Here is a 15050-nt window from a genome sequence, read left to right as displayed (position 1 = left end):
GGACCTGCTGAGCTTTTCTAGCAACTTCTGTTTTTGTTTCTCCCAGCATTGACCCTGTCAAGCCCCTTACGAATCCAAGATGTTTCATTGAGATCACCTTTCATTCCTGTAAACTCCAGTGCTTTGTTTTCCCCGCTTGTGTGGTGAACGATTAGCCGGCTTCACATCACCACCACGTGATACCAGGCCACCGTTCTCTCGCCATTTTCCAGAAATTTCAAAGGTGACGTCACATATGAGCAGCGGTCGGGCGACGTCATAATGACGCAATAACTGCCAAAAGGAAGTGACGAAGCGGAGATTTTTTTCCCCTCTCTCCGTTCGGCGGCCGGTGGATGTTTCTAGAGCGGGAGTTGTTGGTGAGGGCGAAGTCTGGGTTGTAGTAAGTCGGAGCAGGCGTACGGAACCGAGAGGTGAGACCTTAAAAAGAATACTCCAGGATAGCCTCCCAAGCGCGTAGCCGGTCGCGATTGTCGTCAGCTCAGATTTATGCTGGCAGAGGGGAGTGAGGCCGAACGGGGGAGGCGTACTGCCAGCGAGAGAGAGAGAGAGAGAGAGAGAGAGAGAGACAGAGACAAAACAAAATGGGTGAAAGGCCGTTGGTTTATCTAAATGCGTGGGCCTTTCGGCCTTGGAATAAAGCTGATTTCGCTTGAGGAAACAGGTTGTTATGGAGATGGGGTGCTGACCAAAGAAAACAAAAGCCTCTCTTCCATTCCTGTATTCTCCAACTTGTGTATGTCTTTGTCTGTCTTCTCCCCTGCCGCGTGTGTGTGTGTGTCTCCGTCTACCTTCTCCCCTGCCGTGTGTGTGTGTGTGTCTCCGTCTACCTTCTCCCCTGCCGTGTGTGTGTGTGTGTCTCCGTCTATCTTCTCCCCTGCCGTGTGTGTGTGTGTGTCTCCGTCTATCTTCTCCCCTGCCGTGTGTGTGTGTGTCTCCGTCTATCTTCTCCCCTGCCGTGTGTGTGTGTGTGTGTGTCTCCGTCTATCTTCTCCCCTGCCGTGTGTGTGTGTGTGTGTCTCCGTCTATCTTCTCCCCTGCCGTGTGTGTGTGTGTGTCTCCGTCTATCTTCTCCCCTGCCGTGTGTGTGTGTGTGTCTCCGTCTATCTTCTCCCCTGCCGTGTGTGTGTGGGTGTCTCCGTCTATCTTCCCTGCCGTGTGTGTGTGGGTGTCTCCGTCTATCTTCTCCCCTGCCGTGTGTGTGTGGGTGTCTCCGTCTATCTTCTCCCCTGCCGTGTGTGTGTGGGTGTCTCCGTCTATCTTCTCCCCTGCCGTGTGTGTGTGGGTGTCTCCGTCTATCTTCTCCCCTGCCGTGTGTGTGTGGGTGTCTCCGTCTATCTTCTCCCCTGCCGTGTGTGTGTGGGTGTCTCCGTCTATCTTCTCCCCTGCCGTGTGTGTGTGGGTGTCTCCGTCTATCTTCTCCCCTGCCGTGTGTGTGTGGGTGTCTCCGTCTATCTTCTCCCCTGCCGTGTGTGTGTGGGTGTCTCCGTCTATCTTCTCCCCTGCCGTGTGTGTGTGGGTGTCTCCGTCTATCTTCTCCCCTGCCGTGTGTGTGTGGGTGTCTCCGTCTATCTTCTCCCCTGCCGTGTGTGTGTGGGTGTCTCCGTCTATCTTCTCCCCTGCCGTGTGTGTGTGGGTGTCTCCGTCTATCTTCTCCCCTGCCGTGTGTGTGTGGGTGTCTCCGTCTATCTTCTCCCCTGCCGTGTGTGTGTGGGTGTCTCCGTCTATCTTCTCCCCTGCCGTGTGTGTGTGGGTGTCTCCGTCTATCTTCTCCCCTGCCGTGTGTGTGTGGGTGTCTCCGTCTATCTTCTCCCCTGCCGTGTGTGTGTGGGTGTCTCCGTCTATCTTCTCCCCTGCCGTGTGTGTGTGGGTGTCTCCGTCTATCTTCTCCCCTGCCGTGTGTGTGTGGGTGTCTCCGTCTATCTTCTCCCCTGCCGTGTGTGTGTGGGTGTCTCCGTCTATCTTCTCCCCTGCCGTGTGTGTGTGGGTGTCTCCGTCTATCTTCTCCCCTGCCGTGTGTGTGTGGGTGTCTCCGTCTATCTTCTCCCCTGCCGTGTGTGTGTGGGTGTCTCCGTCTATCTTCTCCCCTGCCGTGTGTGTGTGGGTGTCTCCGTCTATCTTCTCCCCTGCCGTGTGTGTGTGGGTGTCTCCGTCTATCTTCTCCCCTGCCGTGTGTGTGTGGGTGTCTCCGTCTACCTTCTCCCCTGCCGTGTGTGTGTGGGTGTCTCCGTCTATCTTCTCCCCTGCCGTGTGTGTGTGGGTGTCTCCGTCTATCTTCTCCCCTGCCGTGTGTGTGTGGGTGTCTCCGTCTATCTTCTCCCCTGCCGTGTGTGTGTGGGTGTCTCCGTCTATCTTCTCCCCTGCCGTGTGTGTGTGGGTGTCTCCGTCTATCTTCTCCCCTGCCGTGTGTGTGTGGGTGTCTCCGTCTATCTTCTCCCCTGCCGTGTGTGTGTGGGTGTCTCCGTCTATCTTCTCCCCTGCCGTGTGTGTGTGGGTGTCTCCGTCTATCTTCTCCCCTGCCGTGTGTGTGTGGGTGTCTCCGTCTATCTTCTCCCCTGCCGTGTGTGTGTGGGTGTCTCCGTCTATCTTCTCCCCTGCCGTGTGTGTGTGGGTGTCTCCGTCTATCTTCTCCCCTGCCGTGTGTGTGTGGGTGTCTCCGTCTATCTTCTCCCCTGCCGTGTGTGTGTGGGTGTCTCCGTCTATCTTCTCCCCTGCCGTGTGTGTGTGGGTGTCTCCGTCTATCTTCTCCCCTGCCGTGTGTGTGTGGGTGTCTCCGTCTATCTTCTCCCCTGCCGTGTGTGTGTGGGTGTCTCCGTCTATCTTCTCCCCTGCCGTGTGTGTGTGTGTGTGTGTGTCTCCGTCTATCTTCTCCCCTGCCGTGTGTGTGTGTGTGTGTGTGTGTGTCTCCGTCTATCTTCTCCCCTGCCGTGTGTGTGTGTGTGTGTGTGTCTCCGTCTATCTTCTCCCCTGCCGTGTGTGTGTGTGTGTGTGTGTGTGTCTCCGTCTATCTTCTCCCCTGCCGTGTGTGTGTGTGTGTGTGTGGGTGTCTCCGTCTATCTTCTCCCCTGCCGTGTGTGTGTGGGTGTCTCCGTCTATCTTCTCCCCTGCCGTGTGTGTGTGGGTGTCTCCGTCTATCTTCTCCCCTGCCGTGTGTGTGTGGGTGTCTCCGTCTATCTTCTCCCCTGCCGTGTGTGTGTGGGTGTCTCCGTCTATCTTCTCCCCTGCCGTGTGTGTGTGTGTGTGTGTGTCTCCGTCTATCTTCTCCCCTGCCGTGTGTGTGTGTGTGTGTGTGTGTGTCTCCGTCTATCTTCTCCCCTGCCGTGTGTGTGTGTGTGTGTGTGTCTCCGTCTATCTTCTCCCCTGCCGTGTGTGTGTGTGTGTGTGTGTGTGTGTCTCCGTCTATCTTCTCCCCTGCCGTGTGTGTGTGTGTGTGTGTGGGTGTCTCCGTCTATCTTCTCCCCTGCCGTGTGTGTGTGGGTGTCTCCGTCTATCTTCTCCCCTGCCGTGTGTGTGTGGGTGTCTCCGTCTATCTTCTCCCCTGCCGTGTGTGTGTGGGTGTCTCCGTCTATCTTCTCCCCTGCCGTGTGTGTGTGGGTGTCTCCGTCTATCTTCTCCCCTGCCGTGTGTGTGTGGGTGTCTCCGTCTATCTTCTCCCCTGCCGTGTGTGTGTGTGTGTGTGTGTCTCCGTCTATCTTCTCCCCTGCCGTGTGTGTGTGTGTGTGTGTGTGTCTCCGTCTATCTTCTCCCCTGCCGTGTGTGTGTGTGTGTGTGTGTGTCTCCGTCTATCTTCTCCCCTGCCGTGTGTGTGTGTGTGTGTGTGTGTCTCCGTCTATCTTCTCCCCTGCCGTGTGTGTGTGTGTGTGTGTGTGTCTCCGTCTATCTTCTCCCCTGCCGTGTGTGTGTGTGTGTGTGTGTGTGTGTGTGTGTGTGTCTCCGTCTATCTTCTCCCCTGCCGTGTGTGTGTGTGTGTGTGTGTGTGTCTCCGTCTATCTTCTCCCCTGCCGTGTGTGTGTGTGTGTGTGTGTGTCTCCGTCTATCTTCTCCCCTGCCGTGTGTGTGTGTGTGTGTGTGTGTGTGTCTCCGTCTATCTTCTCCCCTGCCGTGTGTGTGTGTGTGTGTGTGTGTCTCCGTCTATCTTCTCCCCTGCCGTGTGTGTGTGTGTGTGTGTGTGTCTCCGTCTATCTTCTCCCCTGCCGTGTGTGTGTGTGTGTGTGTGTGTGTGTGTGTGTGTGTCTCCGTCTATCTTCTCCCCTGCCGTGTGTGTGTGTGTGTGTGTGTGTGTGTGTGTGTGTGTCTCCGTCTATCTTCTCCCCTGCCGTGTGTGTGTGTGTGTGTGTGTGTGTGTGTCTCCGTCTATCTTCTCCCCTGCCGTGTGTGTGTGTGTGTGTGTGTGTGTGTGTCTCCGTCTATCTTCTCCCCTGCCGTGTGTGTGTGTGTGTCTCCGTCTATCTTCTCCCCTGCCGTGTGTGTGTGTGTGTGTGTGTCTCCGTCTATCTTCTCCCCTGCCGTGTGTGTGTGTGTGTCTCCGTCTATCTTCTCCCCTGCCGTGTGTGTGTGTGTGTCTCCGTCTATCTTCTCCCCTGCCGTGTGTGTGTGGGTGTCTCCGTCTATCTTCTCCCCTGCCGTGTGTGTGTGGGTGTCTCCGTCTATCTTCTCCCCTGCCGTGTGTGTGTGGGTGTCTCCGTCTATCTTCTCCCCTGCCGTGTGTGTGTGTGTGTGTGTGTGTGTGTGTGTGTCTCCGTCTATCTTCTCCCCTGCCGTGTGTGTGTGTGTGTGTGTGTCTCCGTCTATCTTCTCCCCTGCCGTGTGTGTGTGTGTGTGTGTGTCTCCGTCTATCTTCTCCCCTGCCGTGTGTGTGTGTGTGTCTCCGTCTATCTTCTCCCCTGCCGTGTGTGTGTGTGTGTGTGTGTGTGTGTGTGTGTGTGTCTCCGTCTATCTTCTCCCCTGCCGTGTGTGTGTGTGTGTGTGTGTGTGTCTCCGTCTATCTTCTCCCCTGCCGTGTGTGTGTGTGTGTGTGTGTGTGTGTCTCCGTCTATCTTCTCCCCTGCCGTGTGTGTGTGTGTGTGTGTGTGTGTGTGTCTCCGTCTATCTTCTCCCCTGCCGTGTGTGTGTGTGTGTGTGTGTGTCTCCGTCTATCTTCTCCCCTGCCGTGTGTGTGTGTGTGTGTGTGTCTCCGTCTATCTTCTCCCCTGCCGTGTGTGTGTGTGTGTGTGTGTGTGTCTCCGTCTATCTTCTCCCCTGCCGTGTGTGTGTGTGTGTGTGTGTCTCCGTCTATCTTCTCCCCTGCCGTGTGTGTGTGTGTGTGTGTGTCTCCGTCTATCTTCTCCCCTGCCGTGTGTGTGTGTGTGTGTGTCTCCGTCTATCTTCTCCCCTGCCGTGTGTGTGTGTGTGTGTCTCCGTCTATCTTCTCCCCTGCCGTGTGTGTGTGTGTGTGTGTGTGTCTCCGTCTATCTTCTCCCCTGCCGTGTGTGTGTGTCTCCGTCTATCTTCTCCCCTGCCGTGTGTGTGTGTCTCCGTCTATCTTCTCCCCTGCCGTGTGTGTGTGTGTGTGTGTGTCTCCGTCTATCTTCTCCCCTGCCGTGTGTGTGTGTCTCCGTCTATCTTCTCCCCTGCCGTGTGTGTGTGTGTGTGTGTGTGTCTCCGTCTATCTTCTCCCCTGCCGTGTGTGTGTGTGTGTCTCCGTCTATCTTCTCCCCTGCCGTGTGTGTGTGTGTGTCTCCGTCTATCTTCTCCCCTGCCGTGTGTGTGTGTGTGTCTCCGTCTATCTTCTCCCCTGCCGTGTGTGTGTGTGTGTGTGTGTGTCTCCGTCTATCTTCTCCCCTGCCGTGTGTGTGTGTGTGTGTGTGTCTCCGTCTATCTTCTCCCCTGCCGTGTGTGTGTGTGTGTGTCTCCGTCTATCTTCTCCCCTGCCGTGTGTGTGTGTCTCCGTCTATCTTCTCCCCTGCCGTGTGTGTGTGTCTCCGTCTATCTTCTCCCCTGCCGTGTGTGTGTGTCTCCGTCTATCTTCTCCCCTGCCGTGTGTGTGTGTGTCTCCGTCTATCTTCTCCCCTGCCGTGTGTGTGTGTCTCCGTCTATCTTCTCCCCTGCCGTGTGTGTGTGTCTCCGTCTATCTTCTCCCCTGCCGTGTGTGTGTGTCTCCGTCTATCTTCTCCCCTGCCGTGTGTGTGTGTCTCCGTCTATCTTCTCCCCTGCCGTGTGTGTGTCTGTGTCTCCGTCTATCTTCTCCCCTGCCGTGTGTGTGTGTGTGTGTGTGTGTCTCCGTCTATCTTCTCCCCTGCCGTGTGTGTGTGTGTGTGTGTGTGTGTGTCTGTGTCTCCGTCTATCTTCTCCCCTGCCGTGTGTGTGTGTGTCTGTGTCTCCGTCTATCTTCTCCCCTGTCGTGTGGGTGTCTCCGTCTATCTTCTCCCCTGCCGTGTGTGTGTGGGTGTCTCCGTCTATCTTCTCCCCTGCCGTGTGTGTGTGGGTGTCTCCGTCTATCTTCTCCCCTGCCGTGTGTGTGTGTGTGTCTCCGTCTATCTTCTCCCCTGCCGTGTGTGTGTGTGTGTCTCCGTCTATCTTCTCCCCTGCCGTGTGTGTGTGTGTGTCTCCGTCTATCTTCTCCCCTGCCGTGTGTGTGTGTGTGTGTGTGTCTCCGTCTATCTTCTCCCCTGCCGTGTGTGTGTGTCTCCGTCTATCTTCTCCCCTGCCGTGTGTGTGTGTCTCCGTCTATCTTCTCCCCTGCCGTGTGTGTGTGTCTCCGTCTATCTTCTCCCCTGCCGTGTGTGTGTGTGTGTGTGTGTGTGTGTGTGTCTCCGTCTATCTTCTCCCCTGCCGTGTGTGTGTGTGTGTGTGTGTGTGTGTGTGTGTGTGTGTGTCTCCGTCTATCTTCTCCCCTGCCGTGTGTGTGTGTGTCTGTGTCTCCGTCTATCTTCTCCCCTGCCGTGTGTGTGTGTGTGTGTGTCTCCGTCTATCTTCTCCCCTGCCGTGTGTGTGTGTCTCCGTCTATCTTCTCCCCTGCCGTGTGTGTGTGTCTCCGTCTATCTTCTCCCCTGCCGTGTGTGTGTGTGTCTCCGTCTATCTTCTCCCCTGCCGTGTGTGTGTGTGTGTGTGTCTCCGTCTATCTTCTCCCCTGCCGTGTGTGTGTGTGTGTGTGTCTCCGTCTATCTTCTCCCCTGCCGTGTGTGTGTGTCTCCGTCTATCTTCTCCCCTGCCGTGTGTGTGTGTCTCCGTCTATCTTCTCCCCTGCCGTGTGTGTGTGTGTGTCTCCGTCTATCTTCTCCCCTGCCGTGTGTGTGTGTGTGTCTCCGTCTATCTTCTCCCCTGCCGTGTGTGTGTGTGTGTGTGTCTCCGTCTATCTTCTCCCCTGCCGTGTGTGTGTGTGTGTGTGTCTCCGTCTATCTTCTCCCCTGCCGTGTGTGTGTGTGTGTGTGTGTGTGTGTCTCCGTCTATCTTCTCCCCTGCCGTGTGTGTGTGTCTCCGTCTATCTTCTCCCCTGCCGTGTGTGTGTGTCTCCGTCTATCTTCTCCCCTGCCGTGTGTGTGTGTCTCCGTCTATCTTCTCCCCTGCCGTGTGTGTGTGTCTCCGTCTATCTTCTCCCCTGCCGTGTGTGTGTGTGTCTGTGTGTCTCCGTCTATCTTCTCCCCTGCCGTGTGTGTGTGTGTCTGTGTGTCTCCGTCTATCTTCTCCCCTGCCGTGTGTGTGTGTCTCCGTCTATCTTCTCCCCTGCCGTGTGTGTGTGTCTCCGTCTATCTTCTCCCCTGCCGTGTGTGTGTGTCTCCGTCTATCTTCTCCCCTGCCGTGTGTGTGTGTGTCTGTGTGTCTCCGTCTATCTTCTCCCCTGCCGTGTGTGTGTGTGTCTGTGTGTCTCCGTCTATCTTCTCCCCTGCCGTGTGTGTGTGTCTCCGTCTATCTTCTCCCCTGCCGTGTGTGTGTGTGTCTCCGTCTATCTTCTCCCCTGCCGTGTGTGTGTGTGTGTGTCTCCGTCTATCTTCTCCCCTGCCGTGTGTGTGTGTGTGTGTGTCTCCGTCTATCTTCTCCCCTGCCGTGTGTGTGTCTCCGTCTATCTTCTCCCCTGCCGTGTGTGTGTGTCTCCGTCTATCTTCTCCCCTGCCGTGTGTGTGTGTGTGTGTGTCTCCGTCTATCTTCTCCCCTGCCGTGTGTGTGTGTCTCCGTCTGTCTTCTCCCCTGCCGTGTGTGTGTGTGTGTGTGTGTGTGTCTCCGTCTGTCTTCTCCCCTGCCGTGTGTGTGTGTGTGTGTGTGTGTGTGTGTCTCCGTCTATCTTCTCCCCTGCCGTGTGTGTGTGTGTCTGTGTCTCCGTCTATCTTCTCCCCTGCCGTGTGTGTGTGTGTCTCCGTCTATCTTCTCCCCTGCCGTGTGTGTGTGTGTGTGTCTCCGTCTATCTTCTCCCCTGCCGTGTGTGTGTGTGTGTGTGTCTCCGTCTATCTTCTCCCCTGCCGTGTGTGTGTGTCTCCGTCTATCTTCTCCCCTGCCGTGTGTGTGTGTCTCCGTCTATCTTCTCCCCTGCCGTGTGTGTGTGTCTCCGTCTATCTTCTCCCCTGCCGTGTGTGTGTGTGTGTGTCTCCGTCTATCTTCTCCCCTGCCGTGTGTGTGTGTCTCCGTCTATCTTCTCCCCTGCCGTGTGTGTGTGTGTGTGTGTGTGTGTGTGTGTGTCTCCGTCTATCTTCTCCCCTGCCGTGTGTGTGTGTGTGTGTGTCTCCGTCTATCTTCTCCCCTGCCGTGTGTGTGTGTGTGTGTGTCTCCGTCTATCTTCTCCCCTGCCGTGTGTGTGTGTCTCCGTCTATCTTCTCCCCTGCCGTGTGTGTGTGTCTCCGTCTATCTTCTCCCCTGCCGTGTGTGTGTGTCTCCGTCTATCTTCTCCCCTGCCGTGTGTGTGTGTCTCCGTCTATCTTCTCCCCTGCCGTGTGTGTGTGTCTCCGTCTATCTTCTCCCCTGCCGTGTGTGTGTGTGTGTGTCTCCGTCTATCTTCTCCCCTGCCGTGTGTGTGTGTGTGTGTGTGTCTCCGTCTATCTTCTCCCCTGCCGTGTGTGTGTGTGTGTGTGTGTGTCTCCGTCTATCTTCTCCCCTGCCGTGTGTGTGTGTGTGTCTCCGTCTATCTTCTCCCCTGCCGTGTGTGTGTGTGTGTCTCCGTCTATCTTCTCCCCTGCCGTGTGTGTGTGTCTCCGTCTGTCTTCTCCCCTGCCGTGTGTGTGTGTGTGTGTCTCCGTCTATCTTCTCCCCTGCCGTGTGTGTGTGTCTCCGTCTGTCTTCTCCCCTGCCGTGTGTGTGTGTGTGTGTCTCCGTCTGTCTTCTCCCCTGCCGTGTGTGTGTGTGTCTCCGTCTGTCTTCTCCCCTGCCGTGTGTGTGTGTGTGTGTCTCCGTCTATCTTCTCCCCTGCCGTGTGTGTGTGTCTCCGTCTGTCTTCTCCCCTGCCGTGTGTGTGTGTGTGTGTGTCTCCGTCTGTCTTCTCCCCTGCCGTGTGTGTGTGTGTCTCCGTCTGTCTTCTCCCCTGCCGTGTGTGTGTGTGTGTGTGTCTCCGTCTGTCTTCTCCCCTGCCGTGTGTGTGTGTGTGTGTGTCTCCGTCTGTCTTCTCCCCTGCCGTGTGTGTGTGTGTGTGTCTCCGTCTGTCTTCTCCCCTGCCGTGTGTGTGTGTGTGTCTCCGTCTGTCTTCTCCCCTGCCGTGTGTGTGTGTGTGTCTCCGTCTGTCTTCTCCCCTGCCGTGTGTGTGTGTGTGTCTCCGTCTGTCTTCTCCCCTGCCGTGTGTGTGTGTCTCCGTCTGTCTTCTCCCCTGCCGTGTGTGTGTGTCTCCGTCTGTCTTCTCCCCTGCCGTGTGTGTGTGTCTCCGTCTGTCTTCTCCCCTGCCGTGTGTGTGTGTCTCCGTCTGTCTTCTCCCCTGCCGTGTGTGTGAGTCTCCGTCTGTCTTCTCCCCTGCCGTGTGTGTGTGTCTCCGTCTGTCTTCTCCCCTGCCGTGTGTGTGTGTCTCCGTCTGTCTTCTCCCCTGCCGTGTGTGTGTGTCTCCGTCTGTCTTCTCCCCTGCCGTGTGTGTGTGTGTGTGTCTCCGTCTGTCTTCTCCCCTGCCGTGTGTGTGTGTGTCTCCGTCTGTCTTCTCCCCTGCCGTGTGTGTGTGTGTGTCTCCGTCTGTCTTCTCCCCTGCCGTGTGTGTGTGTGTGTCTCCGTCTGTCTTCTCCCCTGCCGTGTGTGTGTGTGTCTCCGTCTGTCTTCTCCCCTGCCGTGTGTGTGTGTGTGTCTCCGTCTGTCTTCTCCCCTGCCGTGTGTGTGTGTGTGTGTGTGTGCGTCTCCGTCTGTCTTCTCCCCTGCCGTGTGTGTGTGTGTGTGTGTGTGTGTGTCTCCGTCTGTCTTCTCCCCTGCCGTGTGTGTGTGTCTCCGTCTGTCTTCTCCCCTGCCGTGTGTGTGTGTCTCCGTCTGTCTTCTCCCCTGCCGTGTGTGTGTGTGTGTGTGTCTCCGTCTGTCTTCTCCCCTGCCGTGTGTGTGTGTGTGTGTGTGTGTCTCCGTCTATCTTCTCCCCTGCCGTGTGTGTGTTGTCTCCGTCTATCTTCTCCCCTGCCGTGTGTGTGTGTCTCCGTCTATCTTCTCCCCTGCCGTGTGTGTGTGTGTGTGTGTGTCTCCGTCTATCTTCTCCCCTGCCGTGTGTGTGTGTCTCCGTCTATCTTCTCCCCTGCCGTGTGTGTGTGTGTGTGTGTGTGTCTCCGTCTATCTTCTCCCCTGCCGTGTGTGTGTGTGTGTCTCCGTCTATCTTCTCCCCTGCCGTGTGTGTGTGTGTGTCTCCGTCTATCTTCTCCCCTGCCGTGTGTGTGTGTGTGTCTCCGTCTATCTTCTCCCCTGCCGTGTGTGTGTGTGTGTGTGTGTGTCTCCGTCTATCTTCTCCCCTGCCGTGTGTGTGTGTGTGTGTGTGTCTCCGTCTATCTTCTCCCCTGCCTGTGTGTGTGTGTGTGTCTCCGTCTATCTTCTCCCCTGCCGTGTGTGTGTGTCTCCGTCTATCTTCTCCCCTGCCGTGTGTGTGTGTCTCCGTCTATCTTCTCCCCTGCCGTGTGTGTGTGTCTCCGTCTATCTTCTCCCCTGCCGTGTGTGTGTGTGTCTCCGTCTATCTTCTCCCCTGCCGTGTGTGTGTGTCTCCGTCTATCTTCTCCCCTGCCGTGTGTGTGTGTCTCCGTCTATCTTCTCCCCTGCCGTGTGTGTGTGTCTCCGTCTATCTTCTCCCCTGCCGTGTGTGTGTGTCTCCGTCTATCTTCTCCCCTGCCGTGTGTGTGTCTGTGTCTCCGTCTATCTTCTCCCCTGCCGTGTGTGTGTGTGTGTGTGTGTCTCCGTCTATCTTCTCCCCTGCCGTGTGTGTGTGTGTGTGTGTGTGTGTCTGTGTCTCCGTCTATCTTCTCCCCTGCCGTGTGTGTGTGTGTCTGTGTCTCCGTCTATCTTCTCCCCTGTCGTGTGGGTGTCTCCGTCTATCTTCTCCCCTGCCGTGTGTGTGTGGGTGTCTCCGTCTATCTTCTCCCCTGCCGTGTGTGTGTGGGTGTCTCCGTCTATCTTCTCCCCTGCCGTGTGTGTGTGTGTGTCTCCGTCTATCTTCTCCCCTGCCGTGTGTGTGTGTGTGTCTCCGTCTATCTTCTCCCCTGCCGTGTGTGTGTGTGTGTCTCCGTCTATCTTCTCCCCTGCCGTGTGTGTGTGTGTGTGTGTGTCTCCGTCTATCTTCTCCCCTGCCGTGTGTGTGTGTCTCCGTCTATCTTCTCCCCTGCCGTGTGTGTGTGTCTCCGTCTATCTTCTCCCCTGCCGTGTGTGTGTGTCTCCGTCTATCTTCTCCCCTGCCGTGTGTGTGTGTGTGTGTGTGTGTGTGTGTCTCCGTCTATCTTCTCCCCTGCCGTGTGTGTGTGTGTGTGTGTGTGTGTGTGTGTGTGTGTGTGTGTCTCCGTCTATCTTCTCCCCTGCCGTGTGTGTGTGTGTCTGTGTCTCCGTCTATCTTCTCCCCTGCCGTGTGTGTGTGTGTGTGTGTCTCCGTCTATCTTCTCCCCTGCCGTGTGTGTGTGTCTCCGTCTATCTTCTCCCCTGCCGTGTGTGTGTGTGTCTCCGTCTATCTTCTCCCCTGCCGTGTGTGTGTGTGTCTCCGTCTATCTTCTCCCCTGCCGTGTGTGTGTGTGTGTGTGTCTCCGTCTATCTTCTCCCCTGCCGTGTGTGTGTGTGTGTGTGTCTCCGTCTATCTTCTCCCCTGCCGTGTGTGTGTGTCTCCGTCTATCTTCTCCCCTGCCGTGTGTGTGTGTCTCCGTCTATCTTCTCCCCTGCCGTGTGTGTGTGTGTGTCTCCGTCTATCTTCTCCCCTGCCGTGTGTGTGTGTGTGTCTCCGTCTATCTTCTCCCCTGCCGTGTGTGTGTGTGTGTGTGTCTCCGTCTATCTTCTCCCCTGCCGTGTGTGTGTGTGTGTGTGTCTCCGTCTATCTTCTCCCCTGCCGTGTGTGTGTGTGTGTGTGTGTGTGTCTCCGTCTATCTTCTCCCCTGCCGTGTGTGTGTGTCTCCGTCTATCTTCTCCCCTGCCGTGTGTGTGTGTCTCCGTCTATCTTCTCCCCTGCCGTGTGTGTGTGTCTCCGTCTATCTTCTCCCCTGCCGTGTGTGTGTGTCTCCGTCTATCTTCTCCCCTGCCGTGTGTGTGTGTGTCTGTGTGTCTCCGTCTATCTTCTCCCCTGCCGTGTGTGTGTGTGTCTGTGTGTCTCCGTCTATCTTCTCCCCTGCCGTGTGTGTGTGTCTCCGTCTATCTTCTCCCCTGCCGTGTGTGTGTGTCTCCGTCTATCTTCTCCCCTGCCGTGTGTGTGTGTCTCCGTCTATCTTCTCCCCTGCCGTGTGTGTGTGTGTCTGTGTGTCTCCGTCTATCTTCTCCCCTGCCGTGTGTGTGTGTGTCTGTGTGTCTCCGTCTATCTTCTCCCCTGCCGTGTGTGTGTGTCTCCGTCTATCTTCTCCCCTGCCGTGTGTGTGTGTGTCTCCGTCTATCTTCTCCCCTGCCGTGTGTGTGTGTGTGTGTGTCTCCGTCTATCTTCTCCCCTGCCGTGTGTGTGTGTGTGTGTGTCTCCGTCTATCTTCTCCCCTGCCGTGTGTGTGTCTCCGTCTATCTTCTCCCCTGCCGTGTGTGTGTGTCTCCGTCTATCTTCTCCCCTGCCGTGTGTGTGTGTGTGTGTCTCCGTCTATCTTCTCCCCTGCCGTGTGTGTGTGTGTCTCCGTCTGTCTTCTCCCCTGCCGTGTGTGTGTGTGTGTGTGTGTGTCTCCGTCTGTCTTCTCCCCTGCCGTGTGTGTGTGTGTGTGTGTGTGTGTGTGTCTCCGTCTATCTTCTCCCCTGCCGTGTGTGTGTGTGTCTGTGTCTCCGTCTATCTTCTCCCCTGCCGTGTGTGTGTGTGTCTCCGTCTATCTTCTCCCCTGCCGTGTGTGTGTGTGTGTGTCTCCGTCTATCTTCTCCCCTGCCGTGTGTGTGTGTGTGTGTGTCTCCGTCTATCTTCTCCCCTGCCGTGTGTGTGTGTCTCCGTCTATCTTCTCCCCTGCCGTGTGTGTGTGTCTCCGTCTATCTTCTCCCCTGCCGTGTGTGTGTGTCTCCGTCTATCTTCTCCCCTGCCGTGTGTGTGTGTGTGTGTCTCCGTCTATCTTCTCCCCTGCCGTGTGTGTGTGTCTCCGTCTATCTTCTCCCCTGCCGTGTGTGTGTGTGTGTGTGTGTGTGTGTGTCTCCGTCTATCTTCTCCCCTGCCGTGTGTGTGTGTGTGTGTCTCCGTCTATCTTCTCCCCTGCCGTGTGTGTGTGTGTGTGTCTCCGTCTATCTTCTCCCCTGCCGTGTGTGTGTGTGTCTCCGTCTATCTTCTCCCCTGCCGTGTGTGTGTGTGTCTCCGTCTATCTTCTCCCCTGCCGTGTGTGTGTGTCTCCGTCTATCTTCTCCCCTGCCGTGTGTGTGTGTCTCCGTCTATCTTCTCCCCTGCCGTGTGTGTGTGTCTCCGTCTATCTTCTCCCCTGCCGTGTGTGTGTGTGTGTGTCTCCGTCTATCTTCTCCCCTGCCGTGTGTGTGTGTGTGTGTGTCTCCGTCTATCTTCTCCCCTGCCGTGTGTGTGTGTGTGTGTGTGTCTCCGTCTATCTTCTCCCCTGCCGTGTGTGTGTGTGTGTCTCCGTCTATCTTCTCCCCTGCCGTGTGTGTGTGTGTGTCTCCGTCTATCTTCTCCCCTGCCGTGTGTGTGTGTCTCCGTCTGTCTTCTCCCCTGCCGTGTGTGTGTGTGTGTGTCTCCGTCTATCTTCTCCCCTGCCGTGTGTGTGTGTCTCCGTCTGTCTTCTCCCCTGCCGTGTGTGTGTGTGTGTGTCTCCGTCTGTCTTCTCCCCTGCCGTGTGTGTGTGTGTCTCCGTCTGTCTTCTCCCCTGCCGTGTGTGTGTGTGTGTCTCCGTCTATCTTCTCCCCTGCCGTGTGTGTGTGTCTCCGTCTGTCTTCTCCCCTGCCGTGTGTGTGTGTGTGTCTCCGTCTGTCTTCTCCCCTGCCGTGTGTGTGTGTGTCTCCGTCTGTCTTCTCCCCTGCCGTGTGTGTGTGTGTGTCTCCGTCTGTCTTCTCCCCTGCCGTGTGTGTGTGTGTGTGTCTCCGTCTGTCTTCTCCCCTGCCGTGTGTGTGTGTGTGTGTCTCCGTCTGTCTTCTCCCCTGCCGTGTGTGTGTGTGTCTCCGTCTGTCTTCTCCCCTGCCGTGTGTGTGTGTGTCTCCGTCTGTCTTCTCCCCTGCCGTGTGTGTGTGTGTCTCCGTCTGTCTTCTCCCCTGCCGTGTGGTGTGTGTCTCCGTCTGTCTTCTCCCCTGCCGTGTGTGTGTGTGTCTCCGTCTGTCTTCTCCCCTGCCGTGTGTGTGTGTCTCCGTCTGTCTTCTCCCTGCCGTGTGTGTGTGTCTCCGTCTGTCTTCTCCCCTGCCGTGTGTGTGTGTCTCCGTCTGTCTTCTCCCCTGCCGTGTGTGTGTGTCTCCGTCTGTCTTCTCCCCTGCCGTGTGTGTGTGTCTCCGTCTGTCTTCTCCCCTGCCGTGTGTGTGTGTCTCCGTCTGTCTTCTCCCCTGCCGTGTGTGTGTGTGTGTCTCCGTCT

The 15050-nt window shown here is 56.7% G+C and overlaps 1 protein-coding gene across 3 annotated transcripts in view; it reads left to right on the top strand.

The window, feature by feature from the left end:
- Positions 1–268: 268 nt before the first annotated feature.
- The window catches only part of dnajb6b (DnaJ heat shock protein family (Hsp40) member B6b), a 146790-nt gene continuing 132008 nt past the window's right edge, over positions 269–15050 (top strand). For 2 of the 3 annotated variants that reach the window (XM_048550496.2, XM_059639624.1), the window contains exon 1: positions 269–413. The gene's annotated coding sequence lies outside the window, so the exon portion shown is untranslated. The remainder of the gene's footprint in view (positions 414–15050) is intronic. The other variant, XM_048550513.2, reaches the window with a different exon arrangement.

The sequence above is a fragment of the Stegostoma tigrinum genome, chromosome 2, assembly GCF_030684315.1.
Source record: "Stegostoma tigrinum isolate sSteTig4 chromosome 2, sSteTig4.hap1, whole genome shotgun sequence".
Classification (NCBI taxonomy): Eukaryota; Metazoa; Chordata; class Chondrichthyes; order Orectolobiformes; family Stegostomatidae; genus Stegostoma; species Stegostoma tigrinum.
The sequence above is the reverse complement of the archived record's forward strand: the minus strand, read 5'-3'. Positions and strand labels throughout refer to the sequence as shown.